Genomic DNA, 23,620 nt, shown 5'->3' on the forward strand with positions numbered 1-23,620 from the left:
AAGGAAATTAAAAAATAAGATGGATACACTGTACTGATTTCATTGGGCCTAAGTAATGCAGGGGCCAGATTAGTGTAACAGGTAACTTAGTGCAACTTACTATGAAGTGTACACTCCTTATGCAGAAATATCTGGAAGAAAGGTGAAGAACCAAGTGCTAATTATCTAATTCAGTGTCATTATATAGATTTGTTTCACATCATGGTATTTTATGGTGGTTTTGCATATATATTTCTTGACTTGACTGAACACCGAAAAATCTTTTTGAATTAAAAAATACAAGGGGGAATAATGGTTTGTTTATAATACCAATTCTTCGCCAGTTAAGATTAAGCTGATCGCTCTGTTTTTTAATTAACAGTGTTACTAGAGTGCATCTTTTCAGATCCAAATACTAGTACCCATACAGTATATCAAGAACACAAATTAAAGTTTAGCCTATACAAACCTACTACAAGGTGGATGTACAACTGGTTGAAATAGCATACTTAGAGTAGTTATCAATGATTTACAATCAAGCTGGAAAGGCATATGGAGTGGGATCCCACAGGAATCTGTCCTTGGTCTCGTTCTAGTCAATATCTTCTTAAGTGATCTGGATGATAGAGCACACTTACAAAATTTGTGAATGATACCAAGCTGTGAAGGATTGCAAGTGCTTTGGAGGACAGAATTAGTATTTATGTTTTCTTGACAAATTGGAGAAATAGTCAGAAATAAGCAGGATAAAATTCAATGAGGAGAAATGCAAAGCATTACACTTAGGAAGGAATCATCAGTTGGGAAATGCCTGCCTAGGAAGAAGTACTGCAGAAAAGAATTTGGGAGTTATACAGGATCAAAAAATGAATAAGAGTCAACAATGTAATACTGTAGGGGGGGAAAAAAAAGAACCCCTCATGCTGGGCTGTATTAAGCTGGAATGTTGTAAGGAAGACACAAAAAGCAATTCTTCCACTCTACTCGGCACTGATAAGGCCTCAACTGGAGTACTGTATCCAGTTTTGGGCATCGTACTTTGGGAAAGATGTGGACAAACTGGAGAAAGTCCATAAATTAAAGGTCTAGGAAATATGACCTAGGAGGAAAATTTGAAAAAAAAATAAAATTATTTGGTCTGGAGAAGAGAAGATTGAGGGGGCAAATGATAACAGTTGTCATGTATGTTAGAGAGGAGGGTGATAAACCATCCTCCTTAAACATTAAGGACAGGACAAGAAGTAATGGTCTTAAACTGCAGAAAAGGAGATTTATGTTAGACATTAGGAAAAACTTGCTGTTAGGGTAGTTAAGCTCTGGAACAAAATTACCTAGGGAGATGTAGAATTACTGGAGGTTTTTAAGAATAGTTAATGCAACCACCTGTCAGGAATGGTCTAGATGGTACCCAGTCTTGCCTCAGAGCAGGGGACAGGACAAGATGACCTACTCAAGTCCTTTCCAGTAAATTTCCATTATATTACATGTAAGTAAATCACACTCATGTTTAGTTTTCTTAGTCTTATGCCCTTTCCACTCTAATTTCCTTCTGTGACTACATACAGTCCCATATAGTATCCCTTTCAAATGATACTATCAATAGAAAAGCCCAAATAAGCAAAGTATGTGCCTTGAGAAATATGGATTGCATGGTATTTTACAAATCTAATTAAGTACTAGACAAATATTTGTTGAATGAGGTTACCAAATGTTGCAGAATTTTGAAGACAGTGGAATGATTGTTCTGTGTTTATTTAAAGAATCACCAGGAAGATTATATGAAAAGGCAAGGTCAGAGACCAGCTGGCATCTGACCAAATTAAGATCTTCTTTTAAAGTGATATTTGAATCTAAAACACATTTAAGAGCAAGAAACAACCTAGAAAAGCACTAATTACTTCCATCAAGAACGGGTTTAACATGTCCTGGCTGACTTTAGCTAATCAGGAAGGAGAATGGTCCATACACATGAATGGTAGGACGGAACTATGAAGTCCTGTCATATCTCAAAGAGACAGTGTGTCAATTTTATCCGAAGACTGCGCATTCATCCCCTCACATGCTGACATGCTGCAACAGGGCTCTCTTCTCACAACGAAAAGAAAAGCCACCACAGTGAGCAATGGCTTAACCGGAAAGGGCCACAAGCAGATCAGACTGAGGAAACCATCACAACCCAAGAAGTAGTTCTGACAGACAATTTTTCACCGTATTGAGGAAACAAAGAAGCCTCCCTGGCTTCACACAGTATGCAAGTGCTTGATTGGACTCTGACTGTTGTCTTTTGCTAACATGCCAGGGTTCATTTCATAAAGATTAATTTACTGCATATAAAACCAATGTGAAACAAGAATGGTGCAAAAAGAAAGGAATGCTTAGGAGACATTTGGAGGATGGCATTGTACAGCAAATAACTCTACCACCTCACTAATTTATTGCAGGAATAGTCCAAAGACAAGACAAATAACAGCTCCTAACACTGTGACGGATCTCAACTAAAAAGGTCAAAAATTGGTAAACTACACTAATACTTGAAGCAACAAGCTAGATGTCAGATCAAAGGAAAAGAAGACTCTGAATCTGGAATTCCAAGACCAATTCAAAGAGCTCTCCACTTATCTCATTACACACTATGTAATGTTGCACTCAATTTCGTGTATGACAAAAGAAGTACTGCACTCCATGGAAAGGACAGTGACTAAAGCAGAACTCAAGAATACTGAACTATATTATAAGAAGGACGGCCTTGTGGTTAAAGTACTGGGATGCAGATCTGGCTTCGGTTCCCAACTCAGCCGTGGGTTTCCTGTGGAACCCTGAGCAAACACTTAATCTCTTTGTCTGTCAGCCATTTATGAACTAGGGGCAGTAATCCACCTCACACAGTACTGTGAGAACAAGTTGATGATTGTGACATTTTCAGATACTATAGTGATGGGGCAATATAAATACAGAAAAGGCCCCAGCTGATATGAAGTGATTTTTTTTCCTGCACATATATCCTCTGGAGTCCTAAGCTAACTCCCATCCAGGGCCAATCAGAAAACCAGGAACTTCTCCAGTGATTTCCACCACACTAACCAGAAAGATTCCCCAATATTCGTTATTGTAAGGTCATGTTTAATATCAAGAATTTGAAAATTACATAAGAAAGACGGCAGGTGTAGAACTTAGGTTTTCAGAAACATAGCAGAACAGTTAATTATGGAATACAAAATTAGCATCCAATGGAGAGAATGGTTTCAGATGAATTGTCACCATTTCTGAATTTTGCTGCTGAGTGTCTTCTCAATAATCAGTCGCCTCATGTACTGCAGGTTGGATACTCAGGGCTTGATCCAAAGCTATGAAAGACAACAGAAGTCTTTCCATTACTTCACTGGACTTTGGATTAAGCGCCTTATAAGGCTGAATTCATGACTTTCGGAAGTTCTGTCCTGGAATTTACTGGAATAGTATTTACACTGCAATTGTAAATAGTGCAGCTACTCAGGGTAGATTTAAAATATGAAAAAACTTTCACAATTCAATTACAGGATATTCAAGTCCTGAACTCCAGGACTGCTTCCTCCACTGAAAGCAGGAAGCAAAAAAAAGGAAAACAAGATGTTTACAGCTGTTTATTTTCTACCTCCGCCTGATGTGTAGGGAGGTTAAACTGGACCTTAAAAGGCAGCCCAGGTTGGGAATTAGAACAAATCATATTAGAATCAATTAAGCAGAAGAAAACGTAGAAAGACATGGTCAGAAGACGGCTATTATGGTAAACGTTATCTAATTTTTTAAAATAAAGGTTGTTCTCTGCTTTTCAAGTTAGAAAATGTGTTTGCATGGTTTGACAACATAGTAGCACTTGTCATACCACTAATTATTTTACATGTCATTTTATAGCTGGAGAATAGAACCCATGAGTTACTTTCAAACTAATAACTTGAGCACAACAATACTTAACACCATTAGGAAGAGCAAGTAATGGTTTATTAGGCTCAATTTGACAAAGACATGAAAAAGGAAAATGAAGGGACACTGTAAGAGTAGTTAGTCCAAAATTTCGGTTGAGGGATTATTTTTATTTTTGTAAACACAAAACCTAACAAACAGATGTTTCATAAAATTAAAAAAATTCAATCACTGATGTATGTACTTATTTGTATAAGAAAATTAAAGTATTAAAGAAAGGAAATGCAGCTTTTATCTTTACAAAACATCCACAGTCCATTTAATATATGGAAAAATTACATAATCAGTACTTTAAAAAGTTGTCAACACCACTTATGTTTTGACAAACCTTACTGTACTTTAAAAAAGGGCATATAAATATTTCTGTAACCTTCCAATCCTGGAAACATGTACAAGTTTACTCAGGTAAAGGGTCCCATTGGCTTTAATAAGGCTACTTGTGTCAGTAAAATAGCTCCTCTCATGCATAAAAGGTTGGAGAACCAGATCACAATACAGTTGTTTCCTATTTCCCAAGATTTTATTTACATTAGATTAATTTTTAAAACATATTATCCAAAAGAGCTATTGTAAAAAAGGAGGTTTTTTTAATAAAAAAAGTAGAAATGTTTAATTTAAATACATAATTTTAATAGATAGTTTTTGCAGCTATCCATTCTCAGTGCCCAAGAGCCTAAATGTTGGGCCTAAACTACTTAAAGATTCAATAAATGATGACATCTTGATCCCAAAGTATCTACAATATTTACAATAAAAAGTCTTCAAAATCATCAATTCAATTACAATTGTATTAAAACTAGTATTTAAGCAGACTTTACTGTGTGGGAATACATAATCAATATTCGGATTAATGCACTTAACGCGAATACAAGCTGGTAGCACAATAAAAGCTGATCTGGATCCAGGAAGCAGTCCCTGCTCTTGTTTTTTAATGAAACATCAGTCCTGTACTAGGACGTTTCACTCTTAAGCAGGTTACTTGTCCCGGGACACAGGCCAAAGGCACCATTCTCATTCTATGTTATATATAAATGAGAAAGGGTGGATAGAAGTTGCAGGAGAAATTGGCATCCCACAATAATAGTTTACCAACATTGCCAAGTTATACACCCTTGTTTCAGAACCAACATTAACCTAATGTTTTAGTGGAGAAACACCTGGGAAACTATAAGCCTACTGGCATAAAGTCTATATTCAGTGGATTACTTGTCTATGATGTGTTCTATTTATCTAATATATATTGAAACTGACCAGTTTAAGAGGAAGGAGAGAGAAAATTCCTAAGTTTTCAACAAGTTTGGGTTGGAATGGTTTTCCAAGATGCATGGCAACCAGATTTATTTAGCATTTACATTTTGGTCTATTCTATTGAAAGTGGTGGGATAAGTTAAGTGCAACTCTAATGCAACCAGTTTTCTATCCACTGTATTTACTATACGTCATAACTGTAATTAGCCATCCGTACATGACAAGAAGTCACTTCTCAATATAGGACTGCACATATTGGTAAGCATTCTTCATGAAAAAGTTATGATCTTTTACAATTTTTTGTACAGAAAACATACTAAAGAGAACATTTTCCCTAAAATTACTTCCTAAGTTTTTTTCCTCTCATCAAAAAAGAGGAAAGGGAAACAAGAATAAGCTGAAGTACTTGGGTTAATTATCTTTTGTACTACATATTTTATTGCTGTTTCTGGATTATAAAACTATTAAACTAAAAAGAACCCATGCTTCATGATCATATAACTTAAGAAATTTTTGAAGTTGTTTTCACATCCAAATCTAATTTTCTCAGTTGCTGATTTACGTCGGTATTTGTGTGTTTAGGTATTATGTGTAACAAATGAGAAACAATATATATACGGGCTGTTCTCTTATAAATCATGCCGTAGAGCTTTGTTAAAGAAAGCTTCTTGAATGACATTTCCACTGAGGCTGTTCTCTAGCTTGACACTGAAATCTTTTAAGGGATAGTAGACTTCAAAGTTACTCTCTATTCTAAAACTACAGAATACAGAACTGAAGACCAAAAACACAGCACATCTACACTCAATCAAGGTGGCAAAAGTTTTATTATAACAGTGAAGGAAATCCATATTTGTTACGATATTTGAAAAAATCACGATAACTGAATAGTAATAAGTTTAAACAGTGATAAGAAAGCACAGATTCCAAATAAATTCTACTGAACCAGTGTCAACAGAAACAACAGACAGGCCTACACAGCTCCACAGTTCAGATGACGGGGGTATAAACAGTTAATGCAAACTAGATACACTTTAGTGCATACTCGCAGGCTCCACAGAGGGCAGTAACAGCGCAGCATGCTTGTGTGCACTGCAATTCACATCACTGTCATGAATTGTGGGGCCATGTACATAATACTAAAGAATTAGACCCTGAGTTTTAGTCTTCTCAAGGTAAGACCCAAAACACCCTCTAAAGTCATATCCACATGAGAAAGTTGTACATGTTTAAGTTATTGTGTGAATTTAAACCAATTAAAATTGGCACAAATGCCTGAGTGGACACTTACATCAGCTTAAATGTCTCATATCTGTTTAGCTCAAGTCTAAAACAGGTATTTCAGTTTAACTGACAAGTGTCTTCTCAGGTGTTTGTACCGGTTTAAACTGGTTTTAATTCACACCTTAACCAGGTACAACTTTCTCACATAGACAAGCCCAAACACTGAGCTATTAAAAATATTCCTGGAATGGGCACAGGCTGTGGGAAACAGGATGGCAGGATGTTTGACTGTGTAGGTATAATTCTGTCACCTTTGGTAGGAGTGTGTATCAATTATTTAGTACTTTTGTGCTTGATGTATACTTTTATCCTTACACAATGATAAAGGAGCATATGCTCATTGACAAGGGTACTATTTAAAATACTCAGAAAATTGGAGAACCCAGAAATGGGGACAACAGATAAAAAGCCCAATTAAATACTCACTTCTTGTAGGCTCTGAGTTGCCCCATAATATTCTTTCTGAAAGAGCCGAAGTATGTAACAAACTTGGACATCTCTCCCTCTCTGAGCTGAAGCCATGGGAATAAAAATCTTCCAAGTATAGGAACTTTAGCTCACAATTATCAAGCGATTCAAAAAAAGAGCTTAATAAAAGACTGCTAATCTTGCATAACGGTGGGAACTTTGTAAGGATCTGAGGTGTTACTAGAAAATATCTGTCACTATACCTAACAATGAATTTGAAATGCAACAAAAACCTCATGAACTTAACGACAGAAGAAATTTTTACCTTCAGCAACTCATGAGAAACAAAGTTTAGTCACAATAGCTCTATGGACCAAGTGAAGTATGTAACTGAACAGCTTATTCAGAACAAGTAATGAGATTCACACTGGCACTCTTCACACTGGACAAGGTCTTTCCCAGCAAGAAGAACACAGACACCTGTTTAGACACACCAAGACCCTGTCAAGATCTCTTTTTTCAGAAATAAAACTGACAGGGGAGAGATTACAGGTTGAGCTGTAGACAGGTGTCCTGTATATGAGCAATCACATGTGACAAGATCCTTTTATGGGAATGGTTATGTGCAATAGCAGTGAGATCAGATCTGCCTTGGCTACTAAGGCGGCAATCAGGATCACAAAACCATTGTTTTTCAGAGGTTAGTGAGGATGTTTACTGTGAGAAAAGTGGAGGAATAGACATCCATGAAGTTTCTATCACAGGAAAGAAAAGATTACTACTCCTACCACAGAGGACAGTGAACACTGTGTACACATAAAACCAGTAGTAGTTCAGAAAAGATGCAAAAAGCAGAGTTTAGTCTTGGAATTCTGCCCCAGCAAAGATAAGCACCACTACTGTGGTCTCCCTATGAAGATTTCATTACACACAAGCTCACCCAGTTGGTTAATGCGTTTCCTTTCCATGCTAGGTAAATGGACTCTAGGAGTTATATGGATAAAGCCCAGTTTCATATCTACAACAGCTTCCCAATACAGGGGACATGTCTCTTCCTGATGATTAACATGGAACATGGTGGTATGATTTTTGTTTAAACCAGAACCATCTTTTATTAAGTGTAATATCACAGCACCTAAATAATCTAGGTCTCTGAAAGTTTGAAGAGTACACAGCACCATCTTCATTTCCAGTAACTTATGTGGAGATATGGGGGTCTGCAGAAACTAAGTTCCATGAATGTGAAACATCCCTTCTTTTCCGTATCTCGCAGATGATTAATCCATGGTTACAAGAATTTAAATGCCATATATTTGAAAGTATTCTCCATATTGCAAGGTGCTCCTAGAGGTCTACCAAATGTTTCACGAAGAGGGCACTGAATACATGCGTGGTCTGTGACCCACATAAACCTCAGTCTATTGAGATTGCCTCATGGAGATGAGCTATGGGTACAATGACCAGCTGTGGCTATTAGTCCCGATATCTCTAGCTTGTTCTTTATTGAAACTTGTTTAATTTGGCAAATTCTTCTTATGAGGTTTACAATTTCTTTGACTTGTGGGGAATGGAGAGAAGGCAGTGAGATAAGACGTGTTCATATGGTCTCATATATTCCAATAGTCTCAGTGGGAGAGAAACTGAGTCAGTTAATTATATTAAAGAGCTCCAGGGATTCCAGCACCCATTGGTGACATGGACAAATCCTCAGATTCCTTCAAGAAATGCTATTCTTAACATATTATCTTGAAATTGGAAAACACAAATTCCCATTTTCAGTCAGTATCCTGCTCTAACTGCTGAACACACCACCAATCCAAAAGGCAAAACTGAATTGGCAATACAGTTCAGTTATCAGAGACATACAGTAATAGGAGTTTGATGTAGGGTTTTATTTTAAAATTATATTTACTTTGATGCATTCCTGCAGGAGTGAAGCTGTGGACTCAATTTGTGGGGATTTGTTTTTCCAAAAATGAGTATTGTGCCTCTGCTTGACAATCCTGACGACCTATGTATATGCAATTAGGTGAGTCAGAAGGAAGCAAGCTCATATCTTCCTCTGACAGTGAGATCACACAGGGCAGACAGAAGCAGGTTAATTATTTGATCCAGAAATTTAAGAGGAAAAAAAAAAACATTTTGCTGCTTTGAAGTTAAAGGCATATTGCTGAGATCACGGTGGTAGATGTTTTCCAAATACAAAGACTCAGTCCCTGCCAAAATCAGTACACTGGGGATACTTGTTGTATTGGTGATAGCCTAAAGCCTCTCGCTGTCCGCTGTCTTTTTTCTCAGAAGAGGAAAATAAGATTATTTACTGAAGGAAACAAATTGTACCATGCCTTCCTCCATGTTCTTGAGACAGTCCTCCACATTATCTCTAAAGGGAGTAATGGTGTCACACAAGGTCCTCCAGCTACTATTGCTGTACCGCTTGGTTGAAAAGACAAATTTAATGCCATGTGTGTATACTGGATATTTTTCCCCACTGTCACATCATATAATACCAATACCTACTTACTGATGGACATTTCTAAAACTAAATTTATGATTGTTTTGGAAGTCCACATATTTATTCTTTGAGGCACAAATGGGCAAACCACCTTCTGAAGCTTAAACTATTTGCCCACGTGGGATTTGTAGCACTCATGAGCACCTAGATTCAAAGACACATATCTTCCCAGCTATAACACTGCAGTGCTTGTAATTGTGCTCCAGGCCCCCTGAACTGTGCAAACTGTTACAAAAGCCACAGGCAAACTGAGTAGGATGGCAGAAGTCATCAGCACCTCCTGATGTGCAAAGCACTTTACACCACCTATTCTGGAGACTGCAATTGTATTATACAGATTTTTAGCAGGCAGTTGAAGACTAGGTGGACTGACACTACTATCCATGTAAAGGAACATCACAAGGTTCTAAATCATCTCAATACTGAAATTCTGCTGGCATCTAATGCACAAGATCTAAAATGAGCATTTAAGCTCCTCAATCTGAGGGTCAAGGGTGCTATTTGCCTACAGATGTAGGGTGTGTCAGAGGCTCAGGCTCCTCTACGTAACACTTTGGTGTAGTCATCCCTAGTGTCCCATTTAATAGGTTCCGGTTCCTAAGGTAAGACAGATGGTAGGTTTATCACAGTAGGTGTTATATCAATGAACTGATCACAGGACATCCTAGCCCTTTAATCTCCAGAGGTTCTTGCATTAGCTCAATAGCTCACTTTGCCAGAAGATGTGATACATCTATCACGGCACGACAAACATTTTGATGAAACAAAAAGGATCAAACTGCAGCTAGAACATGAGTCTGGTCTATCATTGCCCAAAGTATTCAAACTCATAAAATCCAAGTCAACAGCAAAGGCAGACTAGCTGAACGGATAGAGCAAATTAATCTCCCCTCTCTCAGAACTTAGCCTGCCCTTTGAGAGAAATGTCGTCTCCAAGCTTTAAGCAGCACTAAGCACCATCGCAGGCATTGACAAACATTACAGCAAAGCTCCACAGCAGTCACAGACCTAACAGTGAACACCAGCAGGTAGACTGAATTTCTACTCAACCATTAACTGTATAAGAGAAGAGCAATTGGTAGATTAATGACCACTGTTTAATTGATCAGAGCAATACCCATCAACAGGAAGAGATGACTCAACTTATCTACATAAGAGCAAATGAAGAGAAATTCATTTCTAAGTGGGAAAGTCTAAAATTTCTCCAAACACACATGAAACACACTTGTTTTCAAGTGTAGAAATCAAAGATCATCAGTAAAAGAACACTGCATTAGTATGTAATACAGGACCAGATGTTATTAATCAAAAAGCTATTTTCAAACAATGAGATCTCTCTTACATGCACCGTAGTCTTCTGTGCTTTTCTCAGCACAGGAAAGAGCAGAGGGACTGGGTTGTTATGGAAGATTCACTTACCTGGATCTACCAATGCTACAGCAAAAATATTTGTGCGGAATAAAAATTGTATGCACTACGTTTAGAATTGTAAAGACTGTCATCTTTAATCAGCAAGTGCGCTATATCAGATTTGAAAAAAAAAGTGGCATATTGCCATAACATTAATTCTAATTTATGGCCTTCTACAGTCAAATTCTGTGTTCAGATTCAAAGACATTTTATGTCAGAAAACATTAATGAAGTTTTACATTCTAATGTAAGTAGCACATTCTGTTTAGCTGTATTCCTATATTAATGTAATGATTGTTTTCCATTGATAACTGCTCTTCTTGTAGACATTCAGGAATACTTTCAGTTCCTTTCAGTCTACCCACTCCATCATTCTATTTACATACTCCAGATTTAATACTATCAGGCTGAATTCTGAAGCCGACTCAAAGAAATATGAGATTGCCCCTTTCAGCATATGATTAGTTTTTTTCCTTCTTAAAAATAGTTCTGACATTGTCCAATGTTCAGGAAGACTAAGGATTAATTTTCAAAAGGTATTTAGGCATTTAAAGATCCAGGTAGGTACTCACTGAGATTTTTCAAAAGCCCCTAACCTACTTAGGTGCCTAAGATGGGAGTTAAGCATCTAACCTGCTTAGGCACTTTTAAAAATCCCACTAAGGCACTAATTTGTACCTACAGATGCCTAAATAATTGAACACTTGACTCTAGATTACCATCAGTTAAAGGCCAGATCATATGAACTTTTCTGGTTTTGACTATGATATTAATGTTTGTTCTTTAAAGCAGTCTCCCAATAATGGTCCTAATACCCCGATAAATATTTTTAGCCCTATTTTATAAATGGAAAGAGAGAGATTCTAAGTGATGTTAGAACTCTGAAATTCCCGGTCCTGGTCTAAGACCATGTCTCAATCTAAACTGTTATGAACTCGTTTTCCTTTTTGAATATGTAACACTGTCAATATTCTCAAAGTATACATACTTGTGAAAGTATTTTACCCATTTTCAAACAATGATATTGCGGAACCACCTATGCAAAATTCAAGAAAAGCAATCAACATACATCCAGGAGCAGGAAAGCTGTATGCAGAACTCCCACTTATATAATGTATCAATACAGTAATTGTCACTATACATATTCATTCATGGTAGCGCTGTTTTAAAGCATATTAACAAGCTACAAGGAATGCACAGCACTTTCAATTGGATAGCTGAAGGCCATAACTGAAGGCCAGGCTAGAGATGGTGAAAGGGAAACACTGAATAACCCATGATCTTTACAGGAGTGGAAAACAGAAAAAAAAAAAAAATCAGCAGATAAAAAAATAAAAAAAATCAGCACTTTCAATTGGATAGAAATCCATTTATTTTAATTTCCCTAGCACTTAAGAGCTCTAGTCATGGACCAGAACCCCATTGTGCTAGGAACTGTACAAACAGAACAAAAATACATTACCTGGTTTCTTCAGAAGAGTCAATGAAACCACTGGACGACTTATATCCCAAGATCCCCATACCATATTAAAGAAAACTGCCAATTTATCATTTCAGAATTACAGATGCTTCTTTCAGACAGTATGAAAGATCCTGGTGACAGTACAGTAGAACTTACTTCAGATTGTAAAGGCAAATTTAATTCCAAAACTCTAAAATTTCAAAATGCGCTATGAAGCAGTTAATGGGCCACATTGCACATTAGACTGCTGTTTATACCGCTAAATATGCATCTTCCTATATACGTAGTAGACCTACTTCTACCCTCACTAATACCACTACAATCTCACCAGCACCTATGAAGTTGCATAGATATAAATGAGCAGTATGTTAAATAGAACTGTGTTAACACTGGTGTAAGAACTTGATTCTTGGGGTTGGGGGCAAAGAGTTGCATTTCAATTTCCAGCCTTGGCACTGCATTATTAACTAAAAAATATACAGGAAAATTCAGAGGAAAAAAAAAATCAAGTTAAGAAATGCAGCCTCTACTGCTAGATGACCTTTTCGTTGGTGCTCAGAGAACACAGGGTTACAGACATATGAAATATCAAGGATACTCTGCCCAAAAGAAGAACTGGTAAGAGATGCTGCCTTCCAATCCTGTTTAACTGCAAAATCTCCACTTATCAAATCAATCTGGGAGAAACATGAACTCCAGAGTTATATCAGTTGCATTCATGCTTACCAAGATGCTTCTTACAAATTTCTCCAATTCTGCTTTTTCACAAAATATCTTGTAATAGGTGTTTGCACAAGATTTTAAACATGCAGGCATCACTTTTTTACAAATGCACAGATACAGAAATGGGAAAAGTTTTTCCTTATCTATAATTCTAAGAAGCACATTTATGCTGTATAGTGACTAGAACACATGAAAAGTTGCATACTATGCTCATACAAAAATGCAACCTTAAACCTCTAATTTTAAAATTACTAACATCTTCCTTCTACAATCTGGCTAGCTTCTATGCTATTTTAGTGAAAAAATTAGTAAGAAGAAGTTTTTGTATGTTTGCCTAAATCAAACAGCCATCTGTATTTTAGTGAGGGCCACCAAAATAATCTTCTCTGCAGAAGTGAATCCCAGGTGCCTATGCACAGCTGCAAATGTTTACAAGACTTTTACAAGGAACTGGACAAGTCACCCCCTTACTAAACATTGTGCGTCCATTCGAGTTAATTTTAGTACTTTATACTAATTTACTAGCATTAACTATTCTGTTACATCTCTATAATGTAGCCCCATTTTACAGACAGAAGCTAAGATGGAAAGGTTAAGTAACTTGATAGAGGCTGCAAAGGAAACCAAACTCAGAGCCAGGATCACAACACAGGAGTTCTGTGGTCTTAGTTCCATATTTTGTTTTCTATATCAGGTTTCTTCATGCTATTTACTTACACCTTCTTGCAGCCAAGGATTACATTGTCTGGTCAGCAGAGGATGCAGAACCAATAGAGGCACCCAGCAAGGAGGTAACTTGCAATAGCTGTAGCAACAGTAGTAGCCACTAGACAATAACCCTTCTATTCCCTACAAAAACCTTGAATTGACCTGTGGGTCTGACAAACCTGTAACTGAAGGCCAGGCTAGAGATGATGAAAGGGAAACACTGAATAACCCATGATCTTTACAGGAGTGGAAAACAGAAAAAAAAAAATCAGCAAATAAACTTTCAGTGCCGGCTATATGTTAGATTTGAAGATCTCTTCCTAAAGGAAATGGCAAGGAACTATTTTTTAAATGAAAATGAAATTAGTCCTGATATTTCTAAGCCCCCCAAAATCCTAATATATGGCAAGCATCTCAGGTGCCGACACTGGCTCTCAACTCACAAATCTGTGGTTCAGTCCAAGGACCATACCCTGGTTAGGAATCCTAGCACCTTCCCCTCTCTCAGCAGCTAATGGTAGGGAATAGGCAACATGAGGGTGCTGCTCTTCAGGTACACTAGGGCCCATCCCTCCAAATCAACAAAAGTTTTTCATAGGTTGCTTGTAATGTTTTTCAAACTCTGCCCGTGACCATGTAAAATATGAAAATTAACATTTTACAAGAATGCAGTCAAGACTGGATGACAAAGTAGGACAATCTAGTTCAGTCATTTCTTGCTTTGTATTCAGCTGTTTCCCTACATGCGCTTGAGTTGTATATAATGTTAATAGATTATTAATTTTAACCACTGGGGTATATAAAAGAAAATGGAATATAAAATGTGTCACTGAACTTTTTTATAAGCTTATTATGTGTAAAACCACCTAGATGGCATAGTTCATATACAAGCTTTACCCCAGAGAGATCATGATTAGATATGTTTGGTCTAGCCACCACTCCAAAAACATACACAATTGGAACTAATCTGTTGAACTATTTAAGGTTACAGGTTTGGTTGAAAGTTCTCATAAAAACCTATACAAAAGGTTGAGGACTGAAATCATGGTATGTTTTCACACTTCTGTTTCAAATCATTTGTAAGATCCAAGTAAGGGTAACAAAAAAAAATCTAGATGAGTTATCAGAATAATCAGGATTAAACTTTTATTTTGTCCATTTAAATCCATATATGAACCACACTATGTCTCCATATCCAGTAAATGGATTTACCTACACAGAAATCCAAAAAGATTCCTTAAGACTCCACAGAGGTAGCTCTTCTTTTTGCAGGATAGGGGCCAATGGAAGGTTGTTTTTTTCTGAACATACATACCCACAGCATATGCGCGCACGCGCGCACACACACACCCCCCTTAATAACCAGAAATTGAACTACATTTTGGGTAAGTACAAAAAGTGGAAAAAATAGTTCAACTCCTATTGGCTTCTTTATGTATAAAGACAGCCTTAATCCTCATCCCCAACTTTACTCAGGAAATATGGGGAGGACTGTTTACACCTTAGGAGTATTAGAAATGTAAATTCTTCACTGTGTTTCTGCTCGACTGTTTTAAATAGTTCTCAGCCCTTAACTGAAAGGACAGGGATGCTGAATCTTTAACAAAGAGCTATTCTAAAAGCAGTTTGAGTTAAATAGATGTTTACAAAATAAAAGTTTAGATGTCTGAATAAAAGCCACATCCTCTTGCAGATTGCACTTGCACAATTTCTCTGACCAACATATGCTCTCCGGGCACCCATTGTGCATTCCAAAATGGATAGTGTAGGTAAGATTTAATTTTTCTATTAAAAAATTAAGAAAATTGTTTTTGAAAAATAAAATCAAAGTAAGGCATAATCCTACTTTAAATTTAGTTCTCTCAAAAACTTCTATTATCATGTTCCTACTGTAGAAGAAAGTAAATCACCTGGTTTTCACTGCTGCTCTAGATTCAGTCAACCGTATAGGAGAAGCTTAACTCTCCCAACTGAGGATAAACATTCCCTGCACCCCACTGACTGTGACAGATTACTACCCATGTAATGCTTATACATAACAAGTCTGTTGGTTTGGGAGGAAGATAAGGGGAAGAAGTGCAAGGAGATGGGAGAAACAGAAAGGAAGCTGTGTTCGTGCCTTGCCTTTGGTAAAACAGAGAAAAGTTAGTTTCCTCCAAACCAAAGAGTATTAAAGTTTTATTTTAAGAGTCACTGAAAGTGTCCCTTTCAAGCAAGGGCCCAATCCTACAAATGCTTAAGCACATGCTTAACTTTATGCACGTAAGTATTCCTATTGAGCTCAATGAGATTACTTATCTGCATAAAGGTAAGCACACATTTATGTACTGGCAGGATTATATTCTTATACACATCCTTTAACTATTTTTAGGAACCACTAATGAGCCAGTCTCATTTTACAGAATTGTTGATTTTCTACAGTAACAAGAGAAGAATGTGACAGAACTTTACGAGTTTGAAATACTGTACTTCGAGAAGAGATATGAGTAAAGTTGTCCAAAACATAAAAGTGTGAGTAACCAAGCAACAAAGGAACTACAAAACCAGTTAGCAACATAAAGCCTTTCACAAACCTAACAAATTAACCCTTCACACTAAAATAATGTATCTTAAATTACTTTCCATATATATCTATATATTACAACAGATAAACTGGTGCCAAAGTCTCAGACTGTCTTTTACTACGTATTTTGTTCAATTAAGGGTTTACGTGAGAACCTTATTTAACAGCATTTTATAACTGAAGTTACTCCCCACCCCAATGAATGGAATTTTCTTTAAGTGAAGCAAAATGTGTTCCTGTAATAAGCTAGATTTCCACATTAAAATTTCCCAGTTTTTCATCTCATGAACTAAGAGGAGATATGAGGGAACTGATGAGAGACTGAATTGCACCGAATCAGGAAGCTAATTGTGCGAACAGATACTGCTTATTTAAGCTACTTGGAATTTACGTCAAACGGGAAACAAAAAAATTCAGCTCTTCAACAAGTCACGACACTGAACACTTAAGAAGATGTGTAATTTACTCAGAGGATCAGTTTTGGATTATTCATAATAAAACTGTCAGCCTAATGCAGATGGCTTGCACATGCTCCAGGATAAAAGTTTGTTGACAACACACTTGACCAAATTTCTGATGGCACAAGTAGCCGTACTGCACTCAAAGTGTGTTCATACTTACAAAAGTTAGCTAGTTCGATCAGAGACAAAGGTACTATAAGGCCCCAATCCAATTACCATAATGTAAATATTTATGGATAGATTGAGATCACTGTATTTTGCAAGAAATTTATAAAATATAATCAGCTCTTACATAAACACAAACTATGTTGATACATATAAAGATGTTTGCTTGCCTTTTCTATATAAACATGCACACATGTTCACTGCACACATACATTGCTACTTCTTCTCATGTAGGAGTTGCCTATAAAATATCTTTCATATATATATATATATATATATATAAAAAAATAAAAATTCTGACAAACAAATTACATTTTTATCTCATAATAGTACAATAAAATTATTTTTAATCAACTACCTGATACTTCACTGCAAACTTTTTACAAGCTGGCTGTCACTGGACATGGGACATCATGTGACACAAAAATTGGCAAAGCCTACTGTAGCTAGGGAAAAGATTCTAATGTCCAATTGTAAACAAACATGTATTCATATCCTACAATGAATGCCACAACTGAATACAGTAAATTCACATGACTGGTCGTAAGTTACTGGCACAGAGAAGCCACTGTGTTCCCTTCAACAGGTAATTTACAGTCTGCAAAAGGATCTGAGATATAAGAAAACATTCACTATTCTAGTATGTAATGGGGCTATTACCTACATACTTTTAGCACAACAGGTGTGCAAAGAAATAGTAATGACATACAGTAAGTTTTTTAAGTAGTTCAAGGAGTATGACTAGATATTTGACCAGTTGATAACTGGAGTGAGGTACAAAAATGAGGGCAAAGATAAGGTAAGAAGAAATTGGCTATAGTAGCCCCTTTGGTCCAGGTTCAAGTGACCCACCCATAAACACTGCAGGCCAGAGAAAGCTCTACACTATACTGAAAGTCTGTTGCCAATGGGAGCAGAAAGAGGCTTAACTTATACCTAACTATAGGAAAGAAAAGTCAGAAGTAGTATTAGCACATTGGTGTACCAAAAAAAAAAAAGTAGTAGTATAACAGCTAAAGTTTTCACTGTCTACACAAATTCTATAAGTGGGTCTTAGAAGCTTTTGAAAATTGTACCCAGTTAGGAAAGCTAAATGCTTGTGTTTTTCCTATTAAAATCAGAATAAAAGGATGAAGCTAATGGAGGCCAAAGGTTTCTAATGTAGTACGTTTGGTGCTCTCTAATTGATCTAGAATGTAGATACCTTTAGGAACAATGTTCAGCTAGCCAACCCTCATGAAGTGAACGTTTCCATTGCCACACCAAGTAGAAAGAATACTGTTAAGGCAGAATAGCGAACAACCCATTTCTTCATGTGAAAATGACAACATACTACAAAAGAAATCCACAGTGATTCTTTGATCATATCTTGTCCTTTCATCATTAATATTAGAAATATTGTCTATCCCCTTTTTCATGATTAAAATTAATGAACAGTTATGTATTAATTGATATATACGGAAGGCAGATAAATATACAGTCTTCCACTTCAATATTGTACATCTATTTTAAGTCAAACTATCAGTTGTGGTTGTGCGGAAGAGTATTTCTGATACTACACAACTAAAAACATGTTCTGTTCACTTTGCACACCCTTATATTTACATATTGGGCAGAAGGGACAGGAGACGGACAAACTGCATTTGATTCTAGTACAAGTCTACAATAATCACACAGACATAGAACAACATTTATTAACAAGAAAGGAACAAGTCCATAAGAATAAGAAAAGATCATAAGTAGTACAGTTGTAAAGATTAAAAGTTTGGACAGAAGTTTCCAATGTTTAGGATGTGCAGAAACTCTGTACAACATACTCTCTCAGCAACAAAAGTTGACCAAGAAAAATGCTTATGTAACTGGAGCAGCAACTTTTATATGGGTATATTTTTCAATTACTATAAGAATGTTTACATAAATTTAGCAAACAGTAGTTATTTCTAATTCAGTTAAGGTGTTGCCAATAAAGGACTACCAGCAGTGGAGAAGTCTACTTTGACTTTAGGACACATCAGTTTCGTCCTGACAGAAATGAGTTCAATTTTCCAAACAGAACACTAATTTTGAATGTATTCATTCACAATTTCCCTCTCCAGGCCCAAATCAAAGTATTAGAAGAAAGAAAATACTGTCAAGCAGAAAAAACATTTTAAACAAAACCAATCATTTTTCTAAATGATTTTATTAAAGTTACATTTTTTAATGTACAAATATATTGACATGATACATTCTGGCTAGTGTTCACACCAATTTGAATTACATGAGTTAAAGATACTCATGTATATGTTTATGTTGAAATGCAAAAGCCATCAATCCTAGCCTTTGGTTATATAGTTAAAGCCCTCTTCCTTCTCCCATTGTCCCATAAAAAGAATTATTGTACCACATCTCTTGCTATTAAACTACATTTAAAATAAACTATGTTCATATTAAAATTACAAATATTTCTATTCTATTTAAAGCTTTTTTTTCTTAAGTGCAAGCAATTACACACAATTCAAAACTTGAGAAATTTATAACAGTGAAAATACATATGAACAGCTCAAATACCTTACAGGCACATGGATTAGCTTTGCATTTATTAGTTTCTGGTTTTTTTACGTGTTTGTCAGAACTGTATTGTGGTTGTGATTTTTAAATATCTTGTTACAGCAAACTTTATCAACTCTCCCAACAGCAGAAAGAATGAACCAGGAGATACTGAAATAAGCCCATGAAAGAATGAAGATAGCATGGTATAAGCTTGCCCAGAGCATCCAAGGTCTATAGCATGGGATCCTAAAAGTTTTCAAAGATACCATTTCAAATGTCAAGATTGGAATAAGAGTAATAATACTACTGCTCAAGAATACTGTAAGTATAGATTATTTGTAACAAATTAATTAAAAGGATTTTCTGCGGATTCATTTTTCCACAGGAAACTAGGAATGCAGGGAAATTCCTGAAATTAAAAAGTTAACTACAAGTTTCATACAAGTGTCCATGGCTGAACTGTTCAAACATTTATGATACTGCCAACCATGTAAATTTGTCAAGTGCATCAAAAAGATTAAACTAATTCTAAAAATAAATATCTAAAAATAAGTGGGTCATCTAGCAGTCTCGATCAAAATCAGATCATGGATATACATTATTCATCTGGTTTCATGGGCCCACATAGTGTACTTCATCAGAATATCCATATTTTGTACTTCCATAGCACCTCGTTGTTCTATAAATAAGCCTCACAACAACCCTGTGAGGTAGGTAAGTACTATCCCCATCTTACTGGCAGGAAAGAGTTTAAATAACTTACCCAAGATGGCATACCAAGTCAGCTGGGCAGAAATGGAATCCAGATCACTGAACTATTAATTTAGCAAGTACAGCATATGTGGATGTTTGAGACTTGTAACGTGTTCCATTAAAACTGTAAACAGAGGCATTTTTGTGGATTTATGCAAGCAGGCTGGTGAGAGTGGCCTTTTTGCTGAAAAAAGGCATCAAGGGAATAGCCAACTATTTTAATGTTAGGCAACGGGAAAAAGATAAAATTACACAACACTACAGTGACTATTACTGTGCCATATAAATAATTTTCAAAAAAGATGCAGTATATATTAGCTAGCGACTTGTTTCTCAACTTGCTACAAAACAGGTTGTAGAGGATAGCCTACATAAAACCACTAAACAAAACCATATGGTCACAGATTGTAAGTGGTTCAACACTACAGCATGATAAAGTGTTTTGGAAAAGGAGTTATTTCTTCTATTGCTAATAACTGCCCCTCCCCTCCGGTCCCTCCCCCAACTGTTTCTTGAAGTCATTGTAGAAACAGGAACCAAGGTGGAAAGCAGGCTGTTTTCACTGCTACAGGTTTATATTTTTGTGTAGTAGTTTTGTCTCCCATCAGTGAAGGGAGTCAGAGAGGGAGTGTACTCAACTCAGATTCAGTCCAAATCTACGTTCAGATTCATTCACACACTACAAAGTCAGTAGTTTTCATAAAAAACCTTGAGTGTACCACAGCATCGTTCAGCATACCAAGAAATGGCATTGTAAAGTATCCAATTTACTGCAGCACACACTTATTTTCAAATTTGCTGGCAATAAATGTTATCACAGGTAAGTGATGAAAACTGCTTTATAAAATATGCTACTATAGTCCACCGGGGAACACACTCGAACAGCAAAAAGACGAGACAGCACTGCAAAAATATGTAATTCTGAAGTTAATAAAGGTAAATATTTTAGTAGGGTTTATAGCTTTCTCCAAAAATTGAGAGAAAAATGAAGTATGCGAGAAAAGGATTTGTCTATATCACAGGCTAAAATATCAATGCTGAGACTAATTTAAATTGCTTTCTACTCAAAGGTCTAAAAAGTGACTCAAAAAAGGTCAATTCCTGAAATCCGCTAAAGGGAGATAAAAAAATTCTTAATATTTAAGACACCTGAATTTTCATAAAGAAAATAGCTGAACGCAGCTATTCCACATTAACGCTAACAGATCCCAGAGGGTATTATCTTCACCCTAACTTATTTCCCTATGCAATACACAACACTTAAATATTTGGTTCCTAAGTTTCTTCCTATGTCATTCTGTCAAACTCTTAAGGGAAAGACTTTCACTACCGCTAAAGGTGAGAAAGCAAGAGAAATAATGATTTGTTACCCTCTTTGCTTCTCTGTGATGTATAAAAGATAACCATGAAAACGTGTGTTTTTCTCTGAGAGGAAAAAAATCTGTTTTCACATTAGAAATTGAGGTCTGGTCTTCCAAAAAAAGTGTAGACTATGGATGACTGAACAACTAATAGGTGTAGGATTTAAAATACCAAGGGAATGAAGCTCACTAAGAACTCGTCTTGATGAAGATTCAACATGTCCACCCACTCCTGTTAAGTGCTGTGAAATTCCCTATTCACATTTCTGGACCATCCAAGAAAAGCCTCGACCAAGGTAAGAAGACTAAATTTGATATTTCTGATATGTCTGAAGTAAAACAAGCAGAAAGGGTTTTCTTAGTACAATATAAAGCAACAATAAAAGAATCCACAAACCAATTCGTCTAGTCCCTATCTCAGGTCACCTTTAAAATGAGTTTGTATCAGTATTAATTTAGGTTCAACTACATTGTTATAAACATGTATAATTCTGCAGTTACTTTGAAGCTGTCTGTTCAAAGCATACATGATGCATTTTAAAGCAACATTTAGGCAGTATTGCCAAGTAATCCAATTTGTGTGTTCATTCTTGTCAGTGAAGTCAGAAGGGAAAAAAAGCAGCAGCAAATTAACTTCTTACACTGTTACTACAGAGAAAGTTACTAGAAGGGAATAAGTTCAAATTTAAGATAAAAATTTTGGTTTAAAAAATTAACTTTGATTTAAGAGAAATGAAGCTTAAAATGTAACATGCTCAAGACACCTCTGTCAAAATACTGAACCACATTTGTTTTTCTTCATCTTTTTAAAAGATTTAATTCCATCCTCCATTTATCCCTACAGGTCAAGAGTAATTAAACCCACTATATTCATGCCTACTGTTAACTCAATGTAGACTCATTCCCTCCCAAGTTATGATGTTACTGAAATATCACCTGAGGGGTAGCTGTATCCTAAACTGTTTATGCTTCAGTAGTATTTGTGCTTATATACACACACTACTAACTTGTTCATTGGTTAAAAGGTATGGCATAAAATAAATGACAAAGAAGAGTACTTCTGTCAGGCCTTCTTCAAAAGATCCAATACAGAAGTGGCTTGAGAATTCTTGCTTAAATACAAGAATGGCTCCTGGTGACCCAAAATGCAGCGCAGGTCAGCTCTCATGCGCCTTTTAAGTTAGGGGCATCTCCAGTGAATGATAACAGTTCTAAATAAGCACTAATGATCCCAGAGAGAGTTTTGACGATGAAGTCCAAAGACTAGGGTCTTGATCCTGCAACTCAGATCTGTATGGTTGCAGGAGGCAGAGGATAGACTTAGTTGCAAGATCTAACCTTAAGATTGGATAGGAGAGACCCACACATGAATGTATTAGAGTACACACACACACGTCCTATCAGCTGATACCACACTAACTTCTACATATGATGGGAAACGAAACAATGCCAATTATGGGATATGTAAGCAGAGTGAATATTTGAATTTATGTTGCATATTTTACACTTAAGTATAAGCAGTAATTCAAGTACAGTATGCAAGATTTTCAGTTACAATGGACTCCCTAGTTCTTTGCATTACTTTTAAAACTTATCTAGTGTCAGAACTAATTTGGACACAACTTATATGATATAGTAAGGATTAAGCAATGTGGTTTGACACTCAGATTCCTACTCACCAATCTGCAGGTATTTATTTATTTTGAGGGTAAACTAGGTCATTTATCATCTGAGGAACAGAAATCCCCTGCATTTGAGGAGTTTAACTAATAAAAGACTTGTCTACATTTATCAAAATTTATAGCCTAAGAATGCCAGTGAAAAGCATGTGTACCAGGATAACCTATCAATTACATACAAAAAGTTAAAAAAAAATATAATCAAAATACCCATACAAATAATTTCATGGCATGGCATGAAATAAAGACTGTTTAAATTGGTCTTTGGGCATAGCCAACTGGAACAAAAAACAACTACTATTTATACATATAAAAATAGTTATGTAAGTTAGTTGGACTTTTGATGGTTTAGTCAATACTTATGCGTAAACTATGCATTTTCAAGACACTTCACATCAGAAATAATATT

At 36.1% G+C, this 23,620-nt stretch overlaps 1 protein-coding gene across 1 annotated transcript in view; it reads right to left on the reverse strand.

Moving 5' to 3' along the window:
- Positions 1-23,620, reverse strand: part of CSTF3 (cleavage stimulation factor subunit 3) — a 78,928-nt gene that overhangs the window by 38,315 nt on the left and 16,993 nt on the right. The window lies entirely within an intron of this gene.

Source organism: Gopherus evgoodei, chromosome 4, assembly GCF_007399415.2.
Source record: "Gopherus evgoodei ecotype Sinaloan lineage chromosome 4, rGopEvg1_v1.p, whole genome shotgun sequence".
Taxonomy (NCBI): Eukaryota; Metazoa; Chordata; order Testudines; family Testudinidae; genus Gopherus; species Gopherus evgoodei.